This window comes from Equus przewalskii, chromosome 6 (assembly GCF_037783145.1).
Source record: "Equus przewalskii isolate Varuska chromosome 6, EquPr2, whole genome shotgun sequence".
Lineage (NCBI taxonomy): Eukaryota > Metazoa > Chordata > Mammalia > Perissodactyla > Equidae > Equus > Equus przewalskii.
Window position 1 is genome coordinate 96,478,068 of NC_091836.1, and position 17,435 is coordinate 96,495,502.

The 17,435-nt window shown below is 47.6% G+C and overlaps 1 long non-coding RNA gene across 1 annotated transcript; it reads right to left on the reverse strand.

The window, feature by feature from the left end:
* Positions 1 to 11,275: 11,275 nt before the first annotated feature.
* On the reverse strand, positions 11,276 to 15,914 carry LOC139084030 (uncharacterized). The gene is made up of 2 exons (XR_011541319.1): positions 15,754 to 15,914; positions 11,276 to 13,445 (listed from the first exon to the last, which is right to left on the reverse strand). It is a non-coding gene; the product is annotated as an uncharacterized lncRNA (long non-coding RNA).
* Between the last annotated feature and the right edge of the window lie 1,521 nt (positions 15,915 to 17,435).

Genomic DNA, 17,435 nt, shown 5'->3' on the forward strand with positions numbered 1-17,435 from the left:
CAGTTTGTCTAAGGAGAGGAGAAAAGACAGAAGAGCTGAGGCATTATTTGGAGCACTAGCTTCTACACCTAAACTCTTGGGAGGCGATAAGCCAGGAAGCTGCCACGGACCCGCCAGAGCTGCTGTCGGATGGGTACAGTCTCAATGAAGTCTGGCCACACAATCAAGATCCCTCTTACTTTCGTGTGTCTCCTTGCAACAAACACTCCATTACTTAAGAAAACCTTAAGGAGGAGTGAATTGTATCACCCAGAGAGCCTTCCTAACCCGCCTGCCCTTCCAGTTAAGAGAAAAGGGAGTGGAGGAGTCATGTTACGCCCCCACCTGTGTCAGTCTGTATCGCTGGAGAACTCCAGACCAGTGGTTGGCATATTCGAGCCTGCATCAGAATCACCGGGAGCCTTGCTACAGCCCCAGCTGCCTGCCAGACCAGGGCCAGCCCAGGGTTTCTGAGCCAGTAGGTCTCAGCAGGGCCGAGCACTGGCATTTCCTGCACATTTGCAGACGAGGATGAAGTGGCCTGTCTGGAAACCATGCTTGAGGAACCACTGCTCTGCTCGGTGGTTCTCAACCTTGGATGTGCAAGGGGATAACCTGTGAAACATCAAAATATGTGTTTACCTGGGCCTCACCCCGGAGATTTGATTTAATTGGACTAGGGTTTGGCCTGAGCGCTGGAAGGCCAGCTCCCTCCTGGCCCCATGTGGGGATCACTCACAACTCAAGTGGGTAACTGTGATGGTCGGTTTTGTGTCACATCAGCTAGGCCATCGTATTCAGTTTGATCCAACATTATTCTAGATGTGGCTGGGAAGGTATTTTTCAGATGTGGTTCACATTTCAATCAGCAGACTTTGAGTGAAGCAGATTACCTTCTGTAACGGGAGTGGGCCCCATCCAGTTAGTTGAAGGCCTTACAAAGACTGACCCACCCCAAGGAAGAAGGAATTCTGCCTCCAGACTCTTGAGACTTGAGCTGCAACATCTACTGTTCCCTAGGTCCCCAGACTGCCTGCCGATTTCGGACTGGCCAGCCCCCACAATCACGTGAGCCAGTTCCTTTAAATACATCTTTCTCACTGCATATAAATGCACATCCTATTGCTTCCATTTCTCCTGAGAACCCTGGCTAATACAATAACCTAATTAGTCTATATTCCAAATTGGTTCCCAGAAGGGTCCTGGCTCTAAATCAAACAGTATACACCCTTCCTCGGATTTTTTTTTTTTTGCTATCTCTGGCCTTAGGTGAGTCAATGAATATATGGCTCAGTCATTTTTGACTGCTTTCTCCTGTTCACATTATCAAATCCACGTGGTTCCTCCTTGAAACATGCTTGAATCTACTTTGGGTTTTTGGGTATTTTTATTCTGTCTCCACCGCACCAGTTAAAGCGTGCCCAGTATCAACTTCCCCTTTTGGTGTCAGCACTGAAATTTGTCGTTCAGCAACCACCCTTAAGCTCTCAGCCCACGTAGTTCGTATGCCTTTGACCTCACTTTGTGGTTCCAGGGGTGGCGCATCGCCAAGTCCTGGCCCGTGAGGGCATGGCGTCTCCCCCACCTTAGTGAATGTTGTAACTGGCTGCACCAGTTTGCGTTCCCACCAGCAGTGGATGAGGGTTCCCTTCTCTCCACACCCTCTCCAACATTAGCTATTTTTAGTCTTAGTGATTATAGCCGTTTTAACAGGTGTAAGGTGGTATCTTAGTGTAGTTTTGATTTGCATTTTCCCTGATGATCAGTGATGCTGAACATCTTTTCAGGTGCTTATTGGCCATCTGTGTATCTTCTTTGGAAAAATGTCTGTTCATATCCTCTGCCCATTTTTTGAAATGATCAGATATTTTTAATAGCTGAGTCTGAATTAATTCACTGGTCAGGCAATTAAAGGTATATCATGGCCTCAAATTTGTGTTTTATAATACGTTGCTAGCAAAGTTAACGTAAGCATTGACAGCTCCGGTTCTTCTTCCTTGTGCCCTTACGGGACCCTTCCTTCTGTGTGGTTGCAGGGGAGAAGGCAGACACAGGGAACCGTGCACAGCTCAGCGCTGTCTGTGTGTCACTTCCGATAGTGGTGGTGCCAAAAGATGAAGTGTATAGTGACTTTCTGATACTTGATAGTATTTTAGAAAGCTGGATCTTCCTAATCATTTGTGATGGGATGTTTTGATGCTTTCATCTTTTTTGATATTTTAGTATGCCGACATATTTTTAAATTAGACAAAACAAAGTACATATTATCTTTGCCGTGCAGTTCCTAGGTTCATATATTCCTGAAGTTCCTCTTCCACATCTTTGCAGGGATATCATTGATTTAGTTGAAAACGTATACAGCTCTAAAATTTGGATAATTTAGAGAAATATTTGATTTGTTAAACCTTTGCTGTTAGCCAAAACTTCGGTAAAAATAAAGTGAGACGCTCCGGAAAAAGAAACTGTTTTTATATTGCGACATTGTTGCCTTCTGTGCTTCCCAATTTAAAATAGCCGATTCTATACAATTAATCACCGGGGCAGGCAGAATAGTGAAATGCCAGTTCACAGCTGTCGAGTCTGACTGCTGGCTACGCGCTGAGGTATTACTGGGTGCTATTGCGTTTCATTTTCCTACCTGTCCTACGTTAGCTGCTGCTTTGTTTTCAATTATACAATACAGTGTTATCAACTGTGGTCACTATGTTTTACATTAGATCCTTACTCATCTCATAGCTGAAAGTTCGTACTTCACCAACCTCTCCCCATTTTCCTCATCCCCAGCCCCTGGAAACCACTTTTCTACTCTCTGTTTCAAAGGGTTGTTGTTTTGTTCTTTTTTTAACTTTTTAGATTCCACGTGTAAGCGAAACCATGCAGTGCTTGTCTTTCTCTGGCTTATTTCACTTAAGCTGCCACTTTTATAATTATGATTTTACAGATGAAGAAACTGAGGCTCAAAGTGTTTCATAACTTGCCTAAGTCACATAGCTTATAAATGGAAGAGAAGAGAACCAAATGAAGTCTATTTGACTCCAAAACGCAAATGCCGACCTCTAGTCACTCTGTTCTTTCTCCACCCATCTTATACATGCGAAGTTCTTGCTATTCAGGGTTCGTTGGAGCTCTTTGCGTCTGATGGTTTAGGTGTATTACTTCGATTACTCAGTCTGTCCTGTGGTTAAAGATTTTTACCTACTTCTGTCCACAGAACTCAGCCACCTCCGTAAAAAAGGATGAGAGTGGAGGAAGATGGGCACGGATGTTAGCTCAGGGCCAGTCTTCCTCCACAAGGAGGAGAGGAGGATTGGCAGCAGTTAGTTCAGGGCTAATCTTCCTCAAAAAAGAAAAAAAGAAAGGATAGGAAATCATTGTTCAGCCAGTTCCAAAATGTCTTTCTGCTTCCATTCTGAGGAGTCAGTCCGAAGAGTAAGGCGTACGCATGATGAACAGTAGGAGCAGCTTTTCACTGTGTCTCTGGGCACGTAACCCAGGCGCACTTTTGTTCTTCTGAGAATCCTCTGTAGCCACCCCATTGCATGATGCCCAGAAGTCCAGAAGAGGGCAGTGTTTTACCACAAACTTCCACCAAAACAGTCCACCCGCTTGGAGAAACAGCGCCAATCCGACTTTCCCGAGGTGGAGGCAGTGGCCACCTGCTCCAGGGATCCGGAGGAAGAATGCTTCTTCTAAAAACTACGTGGAGAAGAGAAAAGTTCCCTTTCCCAACCACCTCCTTTTTACATGAGTCACTCTTTCAGCTGGAAATCAGATATTCTGTGGAAGCACAGGTGGTGGTGGAATATTCCAGAACCAGTCCACGCTTCCATTGTGAGTAGTTCTAATCCAGAGAAAGCAACATGGGCTTTGGTTTCAGACAAACCCAGGTTTGAACGCCGTCCCTACTGCTTCCTGGCTTTGTGAGTCACCTGGTTTCTAGAAGCTTCCATTTCCTTGCATGGAACTGTGAATGTGGTTCCTACACTGTAGAGATGGTGTGAGGAGTACATGCGCCGGCTGAGGAGCTCTTGCAGACGCTGATAATGGTGATTTCCTGTTCAATAGGAATAGAATTGCCAGATAAAATATAGGACACCCAATTAAATTTGAATTTTAAATAAACAACAAATAACTTTTTGTCTAAGTACATCTCAGGCAATATTTGGGACAGACTTACACTACTGCATGAAATATACTAAAACGTGTTTATTTATCTGAAATCCACGTTTCACTGGGTGTCCTATGTTTTTATTTGCTAAATTTGGTAATAAGAAACAGAAAACTCCGGCACAAAGGGGAAAAATAAAATAAAAATGGCTAGAGACTTTAGTCCAAGACTTTCAGAACTGTATTGTAAAGGGCCAGAAGTTTCTAGTCTCTAGGAAAATTAATATAGGCCGTATCCTAACGTTTTGAACAAGCGGCCAATCTGAGCAAAGTTATGGGAAACATTCCTTTAAGATGAGCTTTGGCCGTTTGCATTCTCCGTGGCATTAAACCCAGTGCTTGGCACACAGTACACGTTCGATAAACTTTGTTGAATAAGGTATTTTAAAGTGTGAAAGAAAGTTGTACTTTAGGGAAGAAAGCTTGCAGCCAGAGATAACACTGGTCATGCGGCCCAGGGGTGGGCTTTGCCTCCTCCTCCTTCTCTCTGCCCCAGTAAGGTGGTCGGCCCCTGCTTTGCTTTCTGCGTGGGCAACTGTGTTTGACTAAAGAAGAATAGCTTTGGGGAATGAAGGGAGGGAAGAGAAACAGGAAGCATCGTGCTCACTGTCCTGCCTGCTCCTCGGGGTGGGAAGTCAGCCGCAGATGGCAGACAGAGGCCTGGGGGCTGCAGGAAGTGCCGTGTCCACAGCCTGGGCCCCGCCGGGTGACGGCAGGTGCCACGGTGGGTGCCAGGGTGAGCGGGCTCTGTGGCCGCCAGCGGTGTGCTCTCAGAGGGGCAGGACGGCAGCCACGAGCAGGCTCACTGCCCCCCGGGAAAGCCTCACCGGGCCGAGTCCAGAGCGGCCCAAGGAGGGCAGCAGCTGCAGGTCCTGTCCCTGGGCCTGTCGGTGGCCTGCGGCCTGTGCACTCACACCCCAGGCCTGGCTGTGCCAGCTCCCGGGGGTGCAACGTATCAACTCAGCGCCCCATGGAGGTCATCATGACTAAACCACCAGACTGTAAATGTTGACCCTTCTTGTCAGAGGGTCATCACCTCCAAATGACAAGCCTGCTGCCACTGGGGCTTAAAAGTAGAGATTTTGTACAAAGATCATGTGACAGCAAACTTTGTGAACTAATTTCCCAACAAGAGGAAAACAGTTGAACAACTAATGGTACGATATTTAGGTATCCACATAGTGCAACCAAATAAGTTTTTGGAGAATTTTTAATGACGTGGGGCAACATTCATGACATAGCATTAGTTGTTATTTAAGGCAGTATGAGAAACAAGAAAAACAGGACATTTCCAAATTTGTTAAAAACTGGAATAAAGCAGAAAAACAGAGTGAGGGAAACTCCAAACTGTTAATTGATCTTTTCTTTGATTTGATGTCATTTTTTTATCCTATGCTCTACAATTTTCACATTTCCCACACTGAACACTATTACTCTAATGATCATGAAAATAGAGCGTTACAAAAAGGCGGTGGAAGCTGTTGATGCTAATGATTCGCACCCCTTCCTTCTCACAGGGCAGAGGAGGCCTGGCTTTTGTGGTCAAATGCTGAAGGACCTTGGGCAAGCCTCTTGACCACTCTGACCCTCAGTGTTTGCATCCTTAAAATGGGAATAGTTGAATGGGTAGGGGTCGGGGAGGGACTTCCTGCACTTGTTGTGATATTAAGTGACATGATGTATGTTAAACTTTGCTCAGCCCCCTGCTTGGTACAGAGAAGCATTCAATAAACTATAATAATTACTGCTAAAGAGAAGAATAGATGAGTAGTTACCTAATTCTAGCTGCAGCTTCTCCAAGCTTTCCTTCCTTGCTTGCTTCCCTTAGATCAAAAATACTTGATATTGGCAGTTCCATAAGATTTGACCTTGCTTCTTGTTTCGCCCCATCTCAAAAATTGGGAGCAAGGAAATGGACCCCAGACCCTACTGGGAAATGGATCCACAACAATAAAAAGACAAAGGAAGGTAGCGTGATTCTCTGGGAGGGGAGAAGAGCTCAGCCCACTGGCTGTCAGAGACACGGTGATTCTGTACCCGAGGAGAGATGGGCCCGCACACGGCTTGGGTTCTGGCACATCACAGAGAGGCCCACGGCCGAGCACAGCGGCCCAGCCCTGGGCAGGAGCGAGGATTCTTGGCTGGGGCGGCCAACTCAACCCCACCTCTGAGACCAGGAGGGCAAGAGGAAAGGAAGTGAATGGAGCCACAACATCCGGGATTCAGGTTAAATGCTTCCTTTGAAACTTTCCAATAGTGTTCTAGACGGGCAGAAACTCCAAAGGTAAAATATCAGCAGAATCCCTTTAGTATAAAACTGGGATGCACAGCCCCTGCGAGTGTCACGCCAAGGCTGCCTGTGCAGATTCTGAGCACGGCTGGGTTCAACAGACTCCCCTGTTGCCCTGCCTCACGCCACAGTCCCCACTCACGTGACTGAAACACCAAAAACTATTTCTCAGGCATGCTGGGCCCCATCAAGGGAAAACCCTCAAGAATATTCTGAATATTCAAGGATATTCTGAAAAACACAGTTTGGAAAGATTTGAAACATAAACAAATGAACAGCCCTGAGTCTTTCTAAAATCTAGAATCAGGACTGTTTTATTAACTTTTATAGGAACAAGTGTGAGCCAGGTCCCATGCTGAGTGGTAATCCTTAAACAGCCTTATGAGCTGGGGGCTCCAATCATTTCCTTTTGCAGACAAATGGAACCTCCACGAGGTAGTTCTGTTGGTTCCCTCCTTTGTCTCAGTACCCACAGCCCTGGCTGCCACTGAGGACACACTCAGTGAGTACCTGTTGCATCAGTGAATAAGGTTAAGCAGTAAGCATGAGCTACAGAGCTGGTCGAGGGGAGCTGGGCTCACACTCAGGCTGGCGTAACTCCGGAGACTGAGTTCTCACCCGCTGCCTCTGTTGACCTCTCTCCCACTGACTGCTTCTGTCTCAGAGAGGAGACAAGAGCCTGCTGGTGGGGCACTTCCCCCCATGACACTAGAGACGGCAGGTCCTTGGAAATGACTGGACATGCGGTGGTTCCTCCACGGCCGGTGTTCAGATGCTCCTAATGACCCAGGGCTCCTCTGGTTTGGGAATTTGGGAATCTGGTTTACGTACCACCTAGGAAAGCCGAACGCTTCTTTATAATACATTCTCCAGGCTTTCTGTAATGCAGAATGATAAATTATAGGCTACTTACCCACCATCTCCAGATGCAGGCAAATGTATTTCTAGTATCACTTAACAATCACTTGAGGGAGGGCTTTGAAAGTCTCTTGAAGACAGGCAGTTGAAGAAGTTTTCCCTAAGAAAGCGTCAAGATTAGGACTTGGAAGTTAAATGCAACCCCTATACCTCTTAGGCTCTATCTATTCAAAGGTGAACAGATCAAGCTGGCATTTCTCTGTGTGGTTAACAAGGACCCTGTGTTGGTTGAAAAGGTGCATTATCTGGAGACAAACGTAAAAGGCAGGATGGATGGCTTCAATGCAGATAACTGTTGGATGGGATGGAGTGCTCTTCAGATGGGTCTGCATGGGGGCGCGGGAGGAGCACTACCCGCTAAGCTCTGCAAAGGTTCTCAGATCCCACAGGCAGCACTGTCTCCATGGGGGAGGCGTGACATCTGGGATCAGAAGCCCCAGCTCTGGCTTGGCTCCATTGCTTCCCAGCATCTGGTTTTCTCCTCCGTCCGATGGAGCTACTGTATACAGCACACCGCACAACCTGAGCAACTGTATGTGGCACCCAGCCCCCCGGCAGAGGCTCCCAGTGTTTCCATCCCGTGGACAAGGCGGTCGCTAGGTGTCCCCAGGAGATTCTGCCTCCCTGGCTCAAGTGGTCCAGGAGGGGCTTCTGACCTCAGCCAAGCCAATCAGCATCCATCACTGGAATGTTTAGAACTGAAACCAAGGACAGGAACGGCCTCCTCCGGGTGGGGGAGCTGTAGGACTTGAATATTGGCAGTGCCCATCAGTCAGCTTCCCAGGACAGGTTCCCAGGGCAGTCTAGAGAGTAGAGAAGGACAGGATCCCAGGGCAGTCTAGAGAGTAGAGAAGGACACTCTCCCAGGAGAAAAGTGAATCCTGGTTGAATTTGAGTCCCTTTTCCATTTTCCCTGAGCACTAACCACCCTTGTTCTACTCCAGGATCTGATGCCCTTTCAGAAAGTTCCTTCTTCTTTTTCCTAAGAAATCCTGGGTTGGGTTTCTTTCAGTTTCCATCTGACGGTCCTGGTCCATAGAGCCTTGCTCCCTCCCTGTGCTCATCAGTTGGCATTTTCTCAGCCTCTCTCCCTTCCTCCCAGAGCCACAAGGGTTGGACAGACGCCTCCTCACTGCCAATGCAGAGGGCAACGTGTTTACCCTTAATCATTTCCATCAGTGCTGACGTACTGCTCTTCCCTTTGCAAAAGAATTTTCAGTCAGTATCTCACCTGACCCGCGCAAACGTGCAGAGAGACGGGCAGAGACTCTCTCCTCACTTCACAGAACAGAGAAGCTGGGCCCAGGTAAGTTAATTGACTTGCCCAAATTCCCCCAAGTTATTTTCTGCCAGAACCTGAATTTCAACTCTCATTTTTCGTTTCCGAATCCTGTATACTTTTCCCCAAACCTTCTTGCTTTTAGAAGTGACCCAAAGCTTAGACGTTTGGATGTTGATGAAGGCGGATGAGGAAGACGGCGTGGTCAGAGAGACCGCCACGAGCTCCTCGGAACCGTCCGCTGGGGCAGCCTTCTCTCTGCCTGCGGGAGATGGTGGTGCTACTGCTCTGTGATGGGACCAGGGGATGTGCACAGGCCAGGGCCAGGGTGAGGCGAGTGAGCTGTCAAGGGGACAAGCTGAGGACTCTCCTCTCCGGGTGGTGCAGGGGCTTGCGCTGACCCCGTGACATCATAAAGGTCACAGCTGCACAACTCAGACTCCAGAGGCTGTGAGCTGCCTTCTGAAATGAAGACATGTCTTCTAGGCTGGGCATGAGGAGAAATGCTGCGGGGAGCAGTCGGATGACCAGGGCCGGGCACGGGTGGTCAACCTTGTTGGGCCTGGCATGTGACATCGCTGCCTTCACTCAGTGCCCACGTGCATCACTGATTCACTCAGCTAACATGCTCTCGAAGAACACCTTTTTTTCACTCATGCTGACACACAAATGTCCTTAAAAGTAGATTCTTAGGTGAAGGAAAATTACAATGCCAGTCTGTTGGAAACCTACTTAAAGCCAAATACTAAAAATCAACATTTTTAAACCTAAAGTAGATCCTAGAGATAATCTGTTTCAAACTGGACTTCTGTCACTTTTGACCAGAGTCCCAGTTACTATACCCATGCTCTTAGGCTGCTCTTCACAGTCAGAACCTACTGGTCCTATTTCCCTCCCTCTCAGTGTCCCAAAGTTTGCTCCGATCAGGACACTGAGCTGATAGACCTTACGGGGCTTTCTCAAGGTCGTACAGCCACGTAGTGACAAAGCCTGCATTGGAGTTCAGGCGGCTGACTCAGTGCTCGTCCTCCACCTGCGAGCCCTATGCCGGGAGGGGATGAGAGAGGCGTGGTCCACCCTACAGGCCGTGTCTCATCCCAATCACTTCGTGTGTGTGCTGTGCTCTGGCAGTCATCATTTCATTCCCAACTCACGAAAACCGTGTGAGTAAATTACACCTGCGTGACATGGACCCTGAGGCACAGTGAGGTCGGTTGACTTATTTGAGGAGACATTCCTGGATGTTGTTTTCCTCCACCCCTGTTTATCTCTTTCTCTACCAAACTATGTGGCAAGCCAGACATATCTACAATTATCTATTTGTTTGATGACCACTCTCTCCTGCCCTGTGTTAGTCATCTATTGCACATAACAAATTACTCTGAAACTTAGCAGCTTAAAATAACAAACACTTATTACCTCACAACTTCTGTGGGTCAGGAACCCAAATGCCACTCAGCTGGGCGCCTCCGACTGAAGCTCCCTCCTGAGGCTGCCATCAGGTTTCAGCTGGGGCTGCAGGCTCACCTGAAAGCTCAGCTGAGGGGTGATTTGCTTCCAGACTGTGGACAGGTTTTGGTTCTTCGTGGGCTGTTGGATGAGGGCCTCAGTTTCTTGCTGGCTGTGGCCAGAGGCCTGCCTCCGTTACCACACGGCATCTCCAACATGGCGGCTGGCTTCCTTCCAAGTGAGCACGCGAGAGGGCAACACAGGCAAGCTCCAGGCAGAAGCCACAGGACTTTGTGCGACCTAATCTCGGGAGTGACATCCCATTACTTCTGCCGTGTTCTGTTCATTAGAAGCCAAGTCAAGAGGTCCAGCCCTCACTCAAAGGGAAGAGATTACAAAAGGTTGCGGCCATCAGGAGACCGGAATCATCAGAGCCGTCTTAGCGGCTGCCTGTCACCTATCACAGGCCCCCAATTAAAATTACCTCCTCAGGAAGCCTGAGGTGAAAAAACTCTGGAGTTAAGTTTATCACCCTTCGGGTTTTAAGGAAAAAATATTTTTTATTGTAAAGCAAAAAGGATTATTCATCCAAAAATTATAGCTGGCGGCTTGTTTGATATTTTGAAGCCATTGTGCAAAGTGGACACGTGTCCCAGAGGGCTCAGTCTGTGGCTCTGCCATCCATCTCTCCGTCTCCTCTGAGCATGCTAATTTCATAGTTTGGTGTTTTTTTTCCATCTGAACTGAAAGTCTTGCCTTCCAGACAGCAGCACCAGTGAATGACACTGCCTGCATGTCAGAAATTGCTACTGACATTTCAATTTTGCTTAATTTTTTTTCTTTCTTTGATAGTATTATGGAGAAAATTTACATTTGAATAAAAAGCAAATAGTGCATGTCAGAGTAAGCATCAGGGAATGTCAAATTGTTTTTTTCCAATTACAACTCTATTTCAAATAGGGTAATGCAATTAAAGGATAATTACTCGAAGCACAAGCCAAGGTTACGATCAGAAATGGTTACCCTTTCACTTTAAGTCTTGTCTTGCTAAATAAAATATTCCTGAGGGGCAAGTTACTGTTTGAAAATAGAATACACTCGTCCAGGAACAACCAAACACTTGGCAGTGTTGACCAACACATGTATTTGTGCATAAATACAAGTGTTTAAAAGAGATGAAAAGATACGAAAGGTGAGCCTCATTTTCCTGGGCTTTATCGCTCTGATTAATAATGTGATAAATTAGCTGTAGGATGCAATATTAATTAACAGTATATTAGTTGCATTTTATTGCCAATAACATAACAAGCTCTGAAATAGTAGTCAGACTAAACTGCTGACATGGGCTTTTCTGCAAACTGAGCTGTAGTTTGATTTCTCATTTGTCCAAGTGAAGCATCAGCAACTGAGTAAAACCAATTACCTCAAAACCCACCAAGCCCTCGGCACCAACTTAGTGCATCTGAGCTTCGCCCAAACATTATTACTTTCCAATTAGAGCCTGGCCTGAGTTGGGGCACTGAAGAATTTCTACTGCTGAAAATAATTCAATATGGCAGTCCAGTTGTGTAACGCTTTGCAGAGCCAAACAGAAAGCAAGACTCCTCCAATTTCAAGACGTCTTGAATCCACAGCTGTCCACTTCCAGAAGGCAGGCCTGGAGGTACGGAAGTCAGACGTAGAAAGGGGCATTTCACCGACTCCCTCAAGTAAAGGTGTGGTAGGAGAATTTCCAGGTTATAGTGTTCATCTTTGAGGTGAAGTCCTGGGTTTGGGTGTGGGTACTTTAGGAGAAAGGATGCAAGGCCAAGAATGAAAGGGAGTGAGGAGGCGTAGGCAAGGGAGTTCTCTCAGCTCACTGTGTAGGGAGACTCTACAGCACAAACCCACCAGGCGAGGAGAGGAGAGGTTGTTGAGTTAATACACGGTCAGATGAATCAAGGTGCATTACGGTACCTGGGGAAATCCCTCTGCATTCATTTACTCACTGTCTCCCCAACATCCTTCACTTGTCGCCTTCTCTCTCTGTCTCTGTGTCTCTGTGTGTCGGCGTGTCTGTGTGTCTCTCTCCCTCTCTCACACTTTATACACAGTCATTGTTCTGTCTCCTTTATCTTGCTTAATTTCTTTCACAGAACCTATTGTTATCCTAAATTACATTTCAGATAGTTTACTCGCTCATTTACGTGTTCATTGCCTGTGTCCCACCAAACTGTAAACTCCGTGAGGTCAGGGGATGTGTCTGTTCACTGCAGAACAGTGCCCGGCACACAGAGGCACAGAAAGAGTTGGATCAAAGAATGAACCATTCACTGAACTTATATTTACCAAATGCCCAGTGTCTCAGTGCAAAAGATTCAACAATAATGATAATCATGGGGCTGGCCCAGTAGCGTAGCGGTTAAGTTCACACGCTCTGCTTCAGTAGCCCAGGGTTCCTGGGTTTGGGTCCCAGGCGTAGACCTGCGCACCGCTTATCAGGCCATGCTGTGGTAGGTGTCCCACATATAGAGTAGAGGAAGATGGGCACAGATGTTAGCTCAGGGCCAGTCTTCCTCAGCAAAGAATAACATCGTAATCACAACTACCATGCATTGGGGTTGATTATGTGCCCTCAGTGAGCTGACAGCTTTAAATAACATCTTCTTTAATCTCACAACAACCTTGCAGAGCACGTGCTTCTGTTATCCTTTGTTTGCAAATAGGACACAGAGGCTCAGAGAGCCCGGCTTACTTAATGCCGTGTAGCCAGAAAGAGGGAAAGCCATGAATTGAGCTGAGTGTCACTCTGACTCCAAGCGCTGCTGTGTTCAAAGATGAAGATGACACAACCCTCCCCCTCACAGGCCCAGGGCGGGTGAAGCATCCTCAGCTTAGAGGGGCATCTTTGCTGCATGGCCAGAGCAAGAATCCAGCAGTGAGTCCTGAGAACTGGAGACGGGGCTTTGCCATCCTGGGAACTCCAGGGATGTCCTCCCGCTTGGCAGGCTCTGGAGTCCCATGCTGTTCTGCCTTTGGCTGAGGTCGATTCTACGAGAAGTCCGTGAGAGCAGCATATATTCCCACTTCCCTGGTTCCGGATCCGTATGCGAGCCCCCAGCAGCTGTCAGGGATCCTGTTTACTTTTAATAAATCTAACAAATGAATGATAAATAAGTGATGAGTCTTCTGCTTCAGAGAATCCAGCAAGGGCAGGACCCAGCCAGGTGCATGGAAGCCAAGCTCTGTTCCTGCGTTCCGAGCGGAATTCCAAACAGCCGGCACCGGCATCCGCAGTCGGTGCAGACCACAGAGTGTCTGTGGATTTTACAGGTCACAAAGTATCCTCTCTCTGCTCCTCTGGAATAAAGAAAGGTCCTCAGCCTATTCATTCCATGAATTAAAAAAAAAAAGGGATTAAAAAGATCGCCCTCGGTTACAATGCCATTCATGTCCTTTGACCAGAAAGAGTTAGAGAAAAACTTCAGGATTGATCGGAGGGACGCAGAGCCCAGGTTCCATTAAAGTGTATTAATGCCAAGGTCTGTGCAATTAGCAAAAAGTCAATTCTCATTACTAGTTAACACTATTGAATATCTGCTTTCTTTAATAAAAAGCCATGTCCAGTCCAGAGAGAATAAATCAATAGGTTGGCTGCGTTTAGATCTATCCTCCTCCTCTAAAATGCACAGAGAAACTCCTGTCAGAGCCCACTGTCTGCCTGCCAAGCTCCGTCTGTGAGCTGGCGGCCAGCCCTGACGTCTCTGCCTGGAATCTTTCATTAGCACACTCTCGCCTTAGTTCTCCTTTCTCTAATCAGAAAATCTGAGTTTTACCCCAGGCCTAAAAATTCTCTATTTGGGCTGGATCTTGATCTGTCTCTGATTTGGACTGCTTCAGAAACAAGCCGTGGAGCAGCTATGCACGTACTTCTGAACCCCGGGTTGGCGAGCATCAGCGCCCCCTCGGCTGGGAGGATGTGGGGTGGACACAGCCTCGTACACGAGGTGGAAGAAGGCCCAGGGCCTGAAAGGGCTTGTCCCTTCAGAGACGGCCTTTCCGTTCTTTCATAGCTGGTTAACCCTATCTGCTGCCAGTTTCGGAGGCAGTTGGAATGTTCCAGATTCACAACCGTAAAGAGCAGAAAAGGGACACTCCTGTCCCTTTATGTTTACGTGCTCCTGGCTCCCAGCACTGCGTGCACAGGAAGGACGCATTCTCCTCCCTGCCATGGAGGCCGCCTCGCTGCCCCTAAGCCTGGCTGTTCACCTTCAGTGTGGCCCCCTAGAAGGGGAGGGCAGTTTAGACAGTGCCCTCATTAGGACACTTGCTTTATTACAGATTAAAAGGACACTTTGACCCACTGTCGCTCATGTACTTGATTATATGTAAGTTTACTCTTGAGCTGGAATATTGTATTTCCATTAAAGTGAATTCCTTTTCCCCAAATGATTCCATTTTATTTACCAGAATGCTCAGTCTTTGACTGAAAAAGGAAGGCTGAGATTATTTTGCTTTAGTTCAGGTTTACTGTGCAGAATTATCTGAAATTCTCTTTTTATCTTTTGGTCCTTGTTTTTACCCACGGGTCCTTACTCACTGGTTCAACACTCTGCACCCTCTCTCCCTTCCCAGAGCCTGTGTTTGGTGGGGTGGTGGTGATACTGGTTTGGGTCATGGTTTCAGTGGAAGAAAATATTTGAATTTCCTTCCTCTCAGAGTTCAGCACATTAGTATAGATCGTTCTGAGTACTCCAATTGGTTCAAGTTTAGTATTTCTCCAGCTGAACCCATATCTGCTTATCCCCTTTGCAAAGATCCTTTTGTGTCACTTGCCAAGATTCCATTCCTGGTCCGGAGGTCTGGTCCACTATTGTAGATGATCAGAAACCAGCCCCTACACCGTGAAACCAAATAATGAGCCCGGCTGCTGTTGTGGATGCTTCCCGAGGCCACAGAAGTCACCTACTGTGGTTGGAGAGCCCAGGGAGGGAATTCTGGTGCGTCTCTTGGAGCACCTTGTGGAGTGATAGTAACTGAGGCAAACGGTGGACGGTACACCGTCCTAACACAGCGGGGGGAGTGTTCACTTGCCAGGAGGCATTTATGGCGACACAAATAGCCAGTTTTCTTCACATTCAAGGTTATAGATATTTAAAAGGCAGGCTCATTAGGTGACAAGGAAAGACTTAATAGTCATCAGACAGGCTGGCAGAGTGCTCCCAATACCTCAGATGCCTCTGCAGAAGGTACACTGACTCAGGAACAGGTGACTGGATCAAGGGACCACAGACCTTTGTCAGCCTAAGTAAATGAAGGCTGTCCACTGGGCGGAAGCGTGAGTAATTCCCTGTTTGGGGATGAAGTTCACAAAGTGACGAGCAAGCATCGTCAAGAGATTAATCCAAGATGCAGTATGGTAATGAGCGTCGGGAATGAGTAAATGCAGTCCCGAGCAATCTGCCTGTGCGATGTTGTTGGAGGAGAACTGCCTCGTAAGGGGTGTGCAGGGGTCCCTGGTCCTTTAACAAATCCTGCTGTGATACCCCTGACGTGAATAGCAGGAGGCAGTATTGGACTAAACAATTTTACTTTTACAAAATATAAAGAGATGTTTTAAAAGCTTGAAATTCACAGAATTGCCTCAAATGCGGCAAACCTTATGAAACATCAAGCCGTCAATCGTTCTTACCTTCAAGACGGGGCCAGAGTGGGTGTCAGAGATGTCCCCAACTCTGTAGCCCCTCCTGAGGACCATTTTTTGCAGGAGAGTCAAGTTGCCCAGCCGGAGCTGGCCGGAGAGCCGCTCCATAACACAAGAAGGGAACGGAAGGCAGTCTCACCTGTGAGTTCAAGTGCATGTCGAGATTTTTATCTGAAATGAATTCTGATTAATATCAACTTGGACGAAAGGAGAAAAAAACATTCAAGCATGTGTTTATACTTGTTGACATGCATAAAGGATACACCTTAAATCTGAGTCAGAATCCTGGAAGAAAAGCCTGTTGGGAAATGCACACCCCTGACACGGCCTTACCGAGAAAGTCAGCGTTCCAAATCCCCCTAGAGACGGGGAAGTGGGCTCCAATGATTCGTCCAGCTGCGCGGCGGCCATAAGAACAAATTGTGGGTGAGGGCCCTCAACCCTCCCTACCTCGCTTCGATCTTTTTAGTTATTGTCTCAGTTTCTCCCCCCCAGTCTTCGTTTTCCCATCATTTAAGGAGAAAGAGAAATGGACATACCTTCCTGGTTGCTGAAAAGCCTTGTTGCTAGTAGATAGAGGGGAGAGAGGGCCGGGTCCCACACTCTGAGGGGAGCCCTGTGTCTAACAGTGGGCGTCACACACACAAACAAGAGGGGAATCAAACAAGCCCACATCCTGGGATGGTGAGCCAGGTTCCCGCTCTCGACTCTCTTCTGAAACCTGAACCTTCACCTTCAGCCAAGTCGGGTCTTTCCGTGGAGATAAGATGGAATTCCCAAATTGGCGAGATTCAGAGCTTGGCTGCATCAGTGCTGTCAACAAGCAGAAGCAGGTTTTCCTACCTCTCCACCCTTAGCTTGCAGTCTGCAGCCCCTCGATAGCCCCTCCCACATTACCTGGTCCTCCTTCAATGACTTCTTATCAGAGATTATTTTCAAGGATACAGTGATATCTCATGGCTTCCCATCTCACTTGGAGCAAAAGCCAAGGCTCTGTCCCCATCAACAAGCCACCAGCCACTCACCCACCATCCTCCTTCCTTTCCAGCCTCCTTGAGGCACGCTCCCCCCATGTTAGTCCTGAGCACTCGCAGCTGTTCCTGCCTCTGGGCCTTTGCACTTGCTGTTCCCTCTGTGTGGGTTGCTCACACTGCTGTGTTGAAATCGGGTCTTAACTCAAATGTTGCTTTCTCAGTAGAGATGTCCTGTGCCTCCTTGCCTAAAATTTCACCTCCCCCATCCCCGAACAAGTCCTGTCCCCTTTCCTAACATACCAGTTAATCCACTTCTTCAGTCTTACTTAGTTGTCCCCCACTCTAATGTAAGCTCCCTGGGGACAGCGTTTTATTCTCTGCTGCATCCTTGGTGCCTTGAACAATGCCTGGTGTGTAATAAGGGCTCAATGGGTACATATTGGATGAATGAGTCAATGAATGAATATCAGTGATTTACCGAGGGAGACAGCCAGCTCTCCATCATTCACACACAAGGGCCAGCCCCTCTCACAGGCACCGGAAGCATTGACACCACGACCTTCATTGCTAATGGCTACCAGCCCTCACCACGTGCTGGGCCTCACGTGAAATACCTGACGTGTTATCTTACTCACCTTTACAGCCAGCCCTGGACCGAGCATGATTGTCCTGGTTTACAGGCATGAGGGACGAGCC